This window comes from Alexandromys fortis, unplaced genomic scaffold (assembly GCF_014885135.2).
Source record: "Alexandromys fortis isolate MF-2015 unplaced genomic scaffold, M_Fortis_MF-2015_v1.1 scaffold_10, whole genome shotgun sequence".
NCBI classification, from domain to species: domain Eukaryota; kingdom Metazoa; phylum Chordata; class Mammalia; order Rodentia; family Cricetidae; genus Alexandromys; species Alexandromys fortis.
This window is the reverse complement of record NW_026067895.1, coordinates 972,446-985,231: the sequence shown is the minus strand read 5'-3', so window position 1 is coordinate 985,231 and position 12,786 is coordinate 972,446.

The window sequence follows — 12,786 nt, the reverse complement described above, 5'->3', positions numbered from 1 at the left end:
CAGGTTTCTGGGACCAAGCCACGTGGGACATGGTTTCATAGCTTTTATTTTCTGCTTCCTTTGATTTGGTTCAAAATAGCGTGCAAATCTCAGAGTGCTCTTTGCTATCAGATGTATGTTTTATTCTATTCTGAAATATATGCCCAGGGCAAAATGCCAGTTTTGGACCTTAGTCCTCCCAGAAACAGATTCATTCTAACACTGCCTTGGCCTCAAACTTAACTAGTCTTGATCTGAACTACAGGACCTAGGGGAAACACTACTTGTAAAATTTATGGTAAGGCTCTTAGTTGTTTTGTTACCAGGGCTAAGTATCAGGTATTGATGCCTAGAGTTCCAAATTTTCCAGGGACACTAAATATTAAACCATCATCTAAAGTTGAATTTCTTTGGAAGAAAATAAAGAGATTGGAATAAATGTTTCTTCTCCTTTTTGGAACATAGAGAAGTCTTCTGAGGTATCTGTCTTAAAAGAGCAGTTATGTGGCTATGCTCAAGAAATTTGTAAGCCAGCTCTGTTCATTTCTATTCCCATCTTATACTATTGCTCTGGTGTTTTATTATGAGTTTATGGAAGACATTTGCATATTTTAACTAATTCTGCTATTATACATTGGAGAGGATATGTAGGTCAATCATCAAGACCAGATGGGAAGGGGCTTCTTCTGCTGTTGCTGTTTTGTTTTCATTTCAGGGTTTTTTTATTGTTTGTTCGTTTGTCCATTTGTTTGTTTTTTGAGACAGAGCCCTGACTGTCCTTGCAGACCAGGTTGGGCTACAGCGATGGGATTAAAGGTGTGCACCACCAGCACACCCCGATGGAAGAGACATCTGCTGTAAGTAGGGAGGTGTCAAAAGAACAGGAAAGAGGAACAAAGAGGATAGAGCAGAGAGGACGGAAAGGGAGGGGAGAGGGATGGAAAGCGGGGACGCAGGATTCATCCTGAAAGCTTTCCAGGTAAATGTTAATCTTTTTTACTCTTCTTCCTAATGTTCATATAAATATTTCAGTCTACTAGCTTTTCCTCTATGTCCATGTCTACTGCTTCTCATTTCCCCCAAATCTTCTCTCAATGTTGCCTTCCCACTAAAGAAGTGAATCCTTCCCTCATCAGAGTCCAGAGAACCTGATTTTCTTCCTCTGACAATCTTCCACATGCCACTTGGCAAAATGTTTTCCACCCTGTTTTACTCTGACCGCAGGCTGGTGTTCCTTTGGGAAGTATCATATATAATCCATCTGTCCACCCGCAACGCATAGACTTAGATCTTACCTGTGGTAAAAGCTAAGTATCTACTCATCCACTGAAGGACCAGCCATTTTGAATTCTAAATCTAAATCTTTCTGCAAGATGTAAAAAACAAATATCTCTTATGTATTCCCATCCCTACTCATTCTCAGTCTTCAGCAGTCCCTTATTGCTCTTTATTGTCCATTATTGCTCCTTCTCTGCATCTGTCTCAATTGATAACCCCAATGCAGTTCACCTAGGAGTATCTTTAACCTCCAATCTCTCTTTTTGCCACACACACACTCCTTTATTCCTTTCTTCCTATTCATTCATCCAACCTTCCTTGCATACAATTATGAGTAATTTAAAAAAAACAAGCAACTACATCTCAATTCAACATCAGTTACCTACCAACTTATAAGCTCTTCCACTACTGACTCATAGAAACATCATCCCTGGTCTACCAGGGCTGCTCATTAGTTCTAGAGGACATATACACCCTACTGCCATTGTTTCTGGAGTGTCTACATTATGCAATACTTCTTGCTACTGCTGCAAACTCATTTGTCCTTCTGACCACACCAAAGACAGTCTTCCATTAAATCTTTGCCTTGCATTTCTCTCATTTCCAGAATTATATGGGCATATCCTAAATTGGATTTTTCTGTTTCTTCATGATCTTAATTCTCATCTAATCAGGAATCATTATCAATTCATCTTAACACGGAGTATGAAAGAGTGCCTTGCCCAAAACGCTGTTTGAAATGAGTCTCCTAAAATCCATCTGGACTTAAATATAAAGGGCAAAAGACTGCATTTGGTACTTTTCTAATTCTCAATATCATCCTTCAACTCTATTTCATTTCTCCCTCTTGGAATTTAAATGTCACTTTACAATTCCCCAAAGATTGTACCTTTGCTTTATAGAATGCTTCCTTTATTGTCCATTTTTAATTTCTCTTTCACCTTTGCCTGCCCTTTCCTCCAGTTTGCCTGTGACCTGAGAGAACCAGTGTATTGCCGTATGACATAGAGCATCAGTTCAAATGCACATGGAAGTTCCTTTCAGTCCCACCAGCCAATGCTTTATGAAGATTCACCGCTCTATAATGTGTTACTGCAAACTAAACACTACCTCTCCACACATCTTCCTTACTTCTAACAACACTGAAATTTTAATGCTGTGTAAAGGCCTTTGGGCCACTGGGAAGGGAGTATGTAGTAATTCATTCACCAATGAAAGGATCCAGAAGAAGATCTGGATATTTTTACAGCTACAGCGTGCTGCAGGTGGAAAGCCTCCATTCCCTGCTTGCTGGAGGGGAGGAATGATATCCTGACTCCCCTTATTCTACAATCCTCAGGGGACACTTTATAGATTTAACACACTGTCTAACAACATTACCAGTTCACTAGTTACCTGAAATGATTCTATACCCATGCAATGTCCTAGAAATAAGAATAAAGTGAGACATAACTGTTTCTTAATCTTCAGCTCAAACATATTAGAAAAGTGAACATAATGGTAAATGGACAAAAATAGTTAACCCTTGCTTGTTTTGTATGTTCTTTTGGTGGGGGAAGTAAAGAGTTTATTTAGCTTGCAGGTTACATTCCATGGCCCATCATTGAAGAAGTAAAGGCAGGGACTCAAGGCAAGATCTTGAAGAAGAAACTACAGGAAAACATTGATTATTGGCTTGTTTCTCTGGTTTGCTTTTGTTACCTTTCTTATAAAGCCTAGGTCCACCCGCCTAGGGATGCTACCACCCACAGTGGGCTGGGGCATCTTACAGCAACTGTCAATCAATAAAATGTTCTACAGATATGCACCTGGGCTATTCCAGTAGACAAAATCCTCAATTGAGGTTCTCTCTTCTCAGGTGTATCAAGTTGACTAGTGAAGTAAACTATGGCAGCATGATTCTTAAAGTTGTAGACTATCAAAGGGGGGGATGTGATTAAATTAAGTTGCAAAGGCTAGGGGAGAGCAGATTTTTCACTGTGCCACATTTCTTTATCCTCATGATTAGGGAAGACTACCAGATATGATGTTTCAAAATCCAGAACCAAAGCAGTAGCCACATCACAAAGGTGAATGCTGGTGCTTGGGACTGTTGGATCCCCCATGGTGGTCTATATTCTGGAACAATCTGGCTCATCTGTTGGACATGGAGAAGCAGCCAGGGTCAGACCCTCAACTGACATTGTGATTCCTAAAGTTTATCTCATTCTAGACCAAGTGTTTGTTCTACACTTCAGTAAAGTGTGCCAGCCTTTCTTCGGGTCACCATGACCAAGGTTGAAGGCTTTGCTTGTTTGTTCCTTTTTGTTTTGTTTTTATGTTCAGTGGCTTTGTTTTTCTGGTCTAATCACAAAACGCAAGGGCTCAATGAAATGAGCTAGAAAGGTTGGGTAATGTACGGCCCTGGGTTGAGCCAGTTGGAACAAATAATTACAAAGATCAGGGTGAACATCCTTCCACATGAAAGGATGTTTAATATGTTGAGCCTCTAACCTCCAAGGCATCTTTGGAGTGGTGATTAGCATGCAAGGGCCCTCAAGCACGGATTACTCTTTTAGCAGGGATCCACAGTTCTTTTACCCCAGCCATCACGAAAGGGGATGGCCAGAAGATGTCATGTATGAATGAGGAAACAGGTCCTCTCTTGATAGCCCATTCTCCAGTGCCTTCACCTAAGTCTACAATTCAGAAATTATGCTGTTTTTGTTGGTTGTGAGCCAGTCATTGAAGGCATTTTGCTATGACAGACTAAATGGACAAAAACCCCTTGGATCCTCAAGTAGATCTTTGTGAAACAAAGGGCACAGATTCAAACAGCACCTACCCCAAACAAAAGGCAAAACCTGTTCTGTGTGAAGTACCCAGTTATGAGAAGAAAGCGATGAAAATGTCATGCGACGTCTCCATCCCTCTCTCCCTTCATTCATTAGCCATGGAGAGTCTGTGAATATTAACTAAAATACTCATCTACAGTATGTCATTGTTATTAGCTGAATTAATTTTCTCTTAGGACCTAGTATAATATGAGTCATGAGTAGTTGTATTGTAAATAAATCTCTTAATAATAATGTAGATAATAAGAAATATCTGCCTTCTTCACACCTCTGTCCTATTATTAATCTGTGGTTACATAATTAATACAGAAGAGTAACAGAGCCGGGAGACTGGAAATCAGGTTTTCTTTGATATATCACCATGTCACTGATGCTTCACTGCTCAGCAAAAGGAAATCCATTTTATTTCTTCAGTGAAGCATATCATAATACATTTATTCCATCATTCTCTTACCACCCTTATGAAGCCAATAGGAGATACATATATTTTGTAGCTACATGAATAAGTTAACTGAGTCACTCACTGCCTGTTGGAGGTAGAAAGCCAGCTGTGATGTCAAACAGCCTGGCTTGAATGCTTCCACTGTAGTGACTAGCCATAGACTAGTCATTTTTCCAACTCATGATTTCCACCCCATTCCAGCCTTAGTCTTTGAGTAGTTCTGGTTACAGGTTATACCACCACGCCTGACTAAACACAAGTACATTTTTATGGTATATAAATTAATTTCAAAAGGTTGTGGAAGGAAGGAAAAATGAAGAAAGGGAGGGAGAATCAGAAGACCTAGACAGAGAAATCTCATCCATAGACCAAAGCAGGCAAATTACCCAGAGTAGGAACTCACAGATGAAGGCAATAAGAGCAAGTTAAGTATCATGGGGCTGCTTTCTTGTCCTTTTTGTTGTGAACCTAACTTGTACTGGTGTAGACATTTCTGTAGCCCAAGAGTTTTGTTTCTGATTTGCTTCTTTAAAACAGGATGTTACTGTGTCTAACTGGCCTGGAATTCACTATGTAGACCAGGCTGGTCTCAATTCACAGAGATCCACTTGCCTCTGCCTCTGGGTGCTGGGATTAAAGTCCTGAGCCACAGTGGCTTGCTGGCTGGCTCTGACTGACTGGCTCTGTGGCTGCTTTCTTACCTGGAGCCTGTGCTCAGGATGAGCGAAGACTGGAAGTCACCTAAACTATATTGAAACCAGAAAAGCTTTTTTCACTGGCAGAGAAAACGCATATCTATGATCTCTGTTTTCCTATAAATATCCTACCTGAATTTATTCCTGGGGCATAGCTTAGTGGAGCCATGATAAAAACCAACGGCCTCTCTACAAATCCTTTGGATCTTTAGAATAAAAAAAAAAGAGCCAATTAAAGTTGCTCAACTTGTCTGACAAATGCCTAAAATGAAAACGGAAGGAGGAAAGAGATCTGGGGAGTATCTTAGTGAATGACGGTGTGCTTGGGAGACATGGCTCATTTCAGGAAAACTGAGTGTCGAGTGCTCCTATGAACCAATGACTTCAAGATTATTTGGGTGTTTTTATTTCTTTAATTATTTAGGATTAAATTAGGTGAACTCTCTGAGCATCCCTTCTGTGGGGAGAAAACAAACCTGTAAAAGCATGAAGAAACTTCAGTGGAGCAACAAGGCTGTAACACTCAGGGGGAAATGATTGATTTCACTTGAACACTGCCAACAACAAAAAATGTTTAAAAACAGTTTCACGGCTCAACTTCCTTCTTGCTTTTTTTTTCCTTTTCTTATAGTTGGAATGTATTTTATCGTCTGTCAGTTTTGCCCTGTGATATGTCCTCTTAAATTGGATCTGTAAGCCCTTCATAAAGTTTAATAAATCTTCAGCATTTCACCCTAAGGAAATTATATTAAAAACCTTCAAATGTGAAGTTGGGCCCGCAGACACACAGCACTGGGAATTTTATCACCATAATCAGCGTGTAATGAAAGCCTCTGTCGCTGCTCCTTCCCAATCATAATCTGCCTGTCTTTATGAAAAAAAAAGGGAGGGTTTGTCTGGGTTCATCTGCAAGCTTTAATTGGAAGATGTCTTCATTTCATTCCAGCCTACTGGGATAATAACTCAGCCCCATGTTTAAACACAGGCCCTCGCCGCTGCTATTTTTTCATTTAGTAAAGCATGTCTCTTTAAATGATTTAGCAAATCATCATGAATGCCAGGCCAGAGTGATTGGCAGCTCATTGCTGGTGCACCATTTGCATGACATTTGTTCTTCAGCTAAGAAAGCTGCCGCAGGTAAACAAGCAGGCCCTGGACTGACTCCCTTTGAGTCCCTCCCTGTTTATTTTCTCATAATCAAATGACATTTATGAGAGGCCAATGCAGCTGCACATATATGCGGGAAATGCAATCAGGCTAAACATGATGACTTCATTCAGGTGATATTTTGATTAATGAAAGGACATTTTTATGACATGGGGGGGGCGTTTTGATGAAGCAATCTGGCAAATTCCCTTTTTGTGTAACTAATATTCTATATTTTATCTATATTTTAACGCTGTCTGCATTGAAATAATTAGTTGACTAGTGTTCACTTATGAGAGTTTTGTTAAAAGATGGGAATGCTTCAAGTAGGAAGGTCCAAGGTAATCTTTTTTGTCTTTTTTGAACGGAAACAGCCTCTCTCCCTTCAAAGGCAAAGAGGGAAAGAGAGAGAGAAACAAAACAAAACAAAAAAACCAAGTGGGTGTGAAATAAAACTAGTTATGACATCCGTAAATGTAGCTTTCCCTGGGGAGAATCTGAGAGCTAAAAGTTTTTATATATTTTCTCACTCATTATCCTACTAAGGAACATCAACAATAACAAATTAGATGGTTCTTTTTTTTTCTTTTTTTAAAAAAAAGTTAATAATATCATAAAATACCTTCATAATTTATGTGCCTTAGCAGAATCTCAAGAGTAAGCTGTTCTTCCTTGGGCTTGCTAGACATACAGGTACACTGTTTTACAGGGAGGTATTTTTTCACTCTTGGAAATGACTTACTGCAGTAGGGTAAGGAATGTGTCTCCAGCTGCACTCAGTCCAGCCTGGGAAAGGTGAAGGCAGGTGTGGGCCCACCCATTCACCACATGTTAAAGGTAAGCTTTCACAATCAGCTGGCCAGCCCTTAAAGGACATCTCAGAGACTCCAGGTTTCTTGACCCATGAAAACAAACACCTTAAGAACAATGCCACCCTCCCAGTCATTTTCCTATGCAAAGAGAAAGGAGAAACATGGCTTTGTGATGATAAAGGGTAATTTGGGTAACATTTTGCTTTGCTTTTCTTGCTACAGGATCTTAGTCTATATTCCTGGTTGGCCTGGAGGAGCATCTTAAATAGACCAGGCATCTGTTTCCCAAGTCCTGGGATCACATCTTCTTTTTTTCTATTGTGGAACACAACTTATACCCTTTGCTTTAGTTTCGGGAAAGATTATGAATTACAGCTATTAGCACTTAGAGAGAGAACATATTTAGAGGACCATCACAGATCAGAAACATGGCTGTAGTCGATGTGAGCCAAGGTTCTTAAGATATTAACCCATTCCAACCATGTCATTGCCTTTCACAGGCTCATTCAGTCATTGAATAGACTCTTGACAATAACAGGCGGGTAACTCAAGCAAAAACTCCAGGGCAATGTGAAATTAAAAGAAGTGCAGAGCAGGTGTGGGTGGCACATCTAAATTTTCTTCATGTGTCAAAAAACCCTTTACAGTACAGAACGTTTGAGTAGAGACTCGATGTGTAAACTAATCTCCTTAAGAAAGCCTTCAGCATCCACCAGTCAAGGAAAATAGGCTTCCTCGACTAATATTAGATCTTAGAGTATCCTGACAACAAAGTACACTTACAACTTACTATGATGACCCTATCAATATCCCCAAAACCTCTTCTACTATACTATTTACCTCAGAACCCACACTTTCCATTTAGCTATAGGAATTTGAATGGAGAGAGGATTAGGAAAAAAAGTTTAAGGACAAAATATCTTTCCACTATAGAAAAATCAAACAATGTAACCCAGGAAATATATAAGGTAGACCATAAAGCAATTTCTACTTGAATCTTAAACATGTGTTTCAATAGATAAACCCTTAGAGGTAAAATCAAAAGGCTGATATTTGAATTCTCCTTTTACTATTTTTCATGTTATCTTAGTTAAGTCTCGTTTGCATTGTTCCTTTATCTATAAAAACATGAATGACCATCCTTTCTTTGTTGAGTTACTGGAGAAAATAGAACTAAGTAATTTTGATGAACGCCTCTAGGATTATAGCTGGCATATTTAAGGGTCTCAAAAACCATAGTAGAAGTATATATTTTATTGTTGGAGTAAGGTAAAATTTAAGCTCCTGTGAGATCTGAGAGGTATCACTTTTAGCTCTTAATTGTAGAGGAGAATGAAGCACAAATTGTTAATACATTCAGTTCAAAAAATATTTATCAATATTGTGACCTGCCGTGTATCAGGCATTGGTCTAAGAGCTTGGGACTTATCAGGGAACATAGCACACAAGCTTATTCTGTTTAATTAGAGTCTCAGACAATAATCAATGAAAAACTAAGATCAAAAGTTATTTTGCTAATATATATATATATATATATATATATATGTTTTAAGACATTAACAAAAACTTCACAATTGTGCTTAAAAGAAAAAGGTCAGATTGCCTTTGATCTTGTAGATGGTCTCTATAGTATACAGTTTATCTCAAGACTGAGAAATAAATTATGCCACTGATTGTGCTATTGTTAGAAGCAAATAGGAGGAGATAGTCCCAGAGCTTGGGATTGAATAACCACGCAGCAACTCTACTCAGAACTGGAAGTAGAAGACTGATATGGAAGGTCCTTCTGCCTATGTGTTGCTTTTATTGGTTAATGAAGAAAGAACTGGCTTGGCCTATAACATGGAAGGAGGAAGGCAGAATCAGAAAGAAGCGATGGAGCTGCCAGAGACAGACACTGTGAACTTTAGCCGGTAAGCCACTGTCACATGATGATACACAGATTCATGAAAATGGGTTAAATTAATATGTATGGGTTAGCCAATAAACATCTAGAGCTAATGGGCCAAACAGTGATTTAATTAATACAGTTTCTGTGTGATTATTCAGGTCTAAGCTAGCTGGGTGGCCATGAACCAACAAGCAGCTTCCTTCTCCAACAGAAGACTACAGAATAAAATACCTGAAGATCTCAGGTGGTGTTTTACTTGCTTCCATCAACCTCTACCATTCTCCATTGAAAGAACTTGGGAAAGGAGTTATGACACCACCTGCCCACAGGCTTGTTGAGGACAACTCTGTCCATAGTTGCACAATGCTATCACTGGTCAATTAATAGGATTAAGTTAGAGAAGAAAATACCATCTTTAGTGAGCAAAGCAGGACTATTAGCCTTGGACTCAATAGCTGGTGCTGAGTTAAAAATCAGGGCCACTGTGGGTGGACCTCACTTCTGCAGCTTCCCGGGGCAAGGAAGTAGTAGCTGTTTTCCTTGATGGAGAGGGTAGTTAAGGAGCATCTTAAGTCTAAGTAAGAAAGTCACTGGACATCAATTAATGGTGCTGGGCCAATCATTGTGTTTCTAGAAGTTGAGGGATTAAACAAGAATGGATATGCACTCTTCCTCATTAAGTGAATTCTAGATAAGATATTCTTAACAATGAGGGGAATGGTTCAAGGGCAAAGACAGACAATCATGTTCTGTTTCTATGAAAAACAAATGAGGTTGGGTGAGTTATGCAAGAAAAAAAGTGATTTTTCCCATGGTTTTGCAAGCCTAAGATCAAGGAGGTATCTTCTTGGTTTTTAGTGAGGCCCAATGATGTGTATGTCAGAGAGGAAAGTAGAGATTCAAGGGAGGAGTCTTAAGGAAAAGAGCCAGACTTTCTTTATAACAACATTCTTTCCAGGCAACCATTCCAATCCTAGCAGCAAGATCTCATTGTCATAGAGATGCAAGAATTCTTCTTAATGACCTAACCATTGCATTAAGATCTTACCGGCCCTCTACACTTACACTGGGCACCAAACTTCAATGTATCCTCTGAAGAGCTCATAGAACCTTCCATCATAGGTTAAGTCACATTTAATGTCCATAAAGCCCAGAAAAGACTTCCCCCGGATGAAATGACAGTGCCTGTTAGGTCTCACTCCTGACTTTCTGCATGTTTTTGTCCCACATCTCACCATTCAGAAGCAAGTTAGAAAAGAAAATTGTTAATAAACTAGATTGGAAGAAAAAGAGAAGCTGTCTTTTCTCCTTCACTCTGCTAACTCAAGATTTCCAGTGTGGAGCAGGGATGATTTGTATGAGGAAGGGGGTTTCTATTTACAGTTTAAGGCTCAAATCAATGTGGGTTTTCTGCTTGTTCAAGTGAGACTATCTAATGGAAGAAAGTTACTAGACTAAAAGTAAAAATTGAAGACCGTCTTCATCTGAGATCAAGAATTAACGGACAAGCAGTGTTAGAGAGACAAAGAGAAAGCAAATAAAGTTATTGAGGACTTTGCTATGTTGACCAAACTCCCTTAAGGTACAGCTGGCAGATGATGCCTTAATTCATTCATTCTGCACAGTGACCAGCTGTGCATCAGTTTAGGAAGGAAGAAATATGTTCAGTTCTCCAGACATAACTGTCACACGATTAATAAAAACCCAGAGGCACATATTGGAGTTCAACCTGATTTTTTTTTTTCAGTCTTAAGAGTTTTTGGAGGTAAGAGCTATCTAGTGACTTGGCTGCTTGTTTTTCTGATCTTCAGGTTGAACACCAATATCTGTCTCTGGGCTGTTATAAATCATGCTACACATAACACACAAAGCATATCCCATCCCTTTTCCAGCCCAGTTTTGGAAATACATTTAAGACTGCATAAAGTTTCCATGGTGTCTTTGAGAACTTTGGATTAGGTTGGAAAAGGAATGGATGGAAGAGCAGTAGCTAGCCAAGGTGGCTCGAAAGTTCCTATGAGAACCTGACTATGTGCTTTGGAGTATCCTTGAAGATGCTCCAACTCCCTTCGTTTCAAGAGTACACATTCTTTTATTAAAATCAAGAGTTATGCCATAATACCAATAAATCTAGAATACTTCTTCGTATGCAGTAAATTAAAAGAGGGTTTGGCATAGACACCATTGTAATTGGCACTGATCTTCCTTTATATTTAAGAAAAAAATTCAGGCCATCTGCATCATGCAGTTGTAAAGGCCAAAAACAGTATTTCTCACAAGACAGGTACCCTTCATCTGACAGCTGATACTTGACATTTCCGTGGCAGGGAGTTGTCGTTTATTCTGGTCATGTGAGGCTTGCTTGATGCTCCCACATATGGATTCAACTGTGCCTTAAGTTAAGGATGTAGATCAAGCCCAAGCTGGGTAGTGGTGGGGTGGTGCATGCCTTTTGATTCCAGCACTCAGGAGGCAGAGTCAGGTGGATCTCTGTGAGTTTAAGGTCAGCTTAGTCTACAGAGTGAGGTCCCCTCTGGACAGCCAGAGCTACACAGGGAAACTGTCTCAATCCCACACCCAAAGAAAGAAAGAAGAAAAGAAGAAAGGAAAGGAGGAAGAAAGGAAGACAGATCATTTCCTAAGAGTAGATTAGAGAGTAAATAGGAAATGGCCCAAGGAAGAAGAAAGTGCATAGAGAGACAGGATGGGCAAGCTCGCTGTGCTTCACACTCTGTCTCTGTGGGGAATTAGGAGCATGAGGTTCACAGGAACCATTTTTTGGCCACCGAGTTAGAGAGTACTCATGCTGGCAAGCGAAGACATGTTGTGAAGTTTAGATTCCTTGGCATGATGAAGACGGTAGACTTCTTTATTCAGTCTAACACTCCGAAATGTTTCCCAAGCATATAACTTTTAAACTGCTAGACTATGCTCTCACTAGCTTATCACACATTGGAGAGTCAGTTTTGTCAAAACTGGACTTTACAGGTTCCAAGACAGAGGAATGATTTCTGGAATATACGGCCAGGTGCGAATGACAGGTGGAAGTTTGATTTCCATCAGCATTTACTTTCTTTTCAGTTTTCAATTGAAGCATGCTGTTGTTTCCTTTGAATAACTAAATTCTTTCTTATGATGAAAAAAGTTATTTTAATCACTATATAATTATTGTTATTAATATGACAAAAATAACTGTAACTCTCAATTACTACACTCCTAATCACTTGACACCAGACAATTTTCAACAAAAATCAACAAAAAGAGAATTTCATCATAAGAATTATTTTATATCACTCCATTTCCATAAATATAGTATTGCTATTAAAGATGTCTTTAGAAAAGGTATTACTTTTAGAGAATTGACTTAGAGATATTGATTTTCTAGTATATAAAAGTGAACAGAAGTCTTAGTGTAAATGAATATAATATTTTTTAAAGCTGCTAGAATTATAAAAATGTTTATTTCCTGCAGGATTGCACATCTAATAAAGATAAACCAAACAGCCAATGGTGCATATGGTTGATGAAAGAGCAAAAATAACGCATCTTCCTCCCATGAATTTGATTTTTTCCTAGGAGAAGCAGGACATAGGAGGGAAGTCCCTGGCAATGTGATGATACATATTCCAATAACCTGCTGGAGTTGCTCCCTTGAGCAGACAAGATGGAGAAGGAAGGCTGGCAGAGCCCTCGAGGATGAACACATACC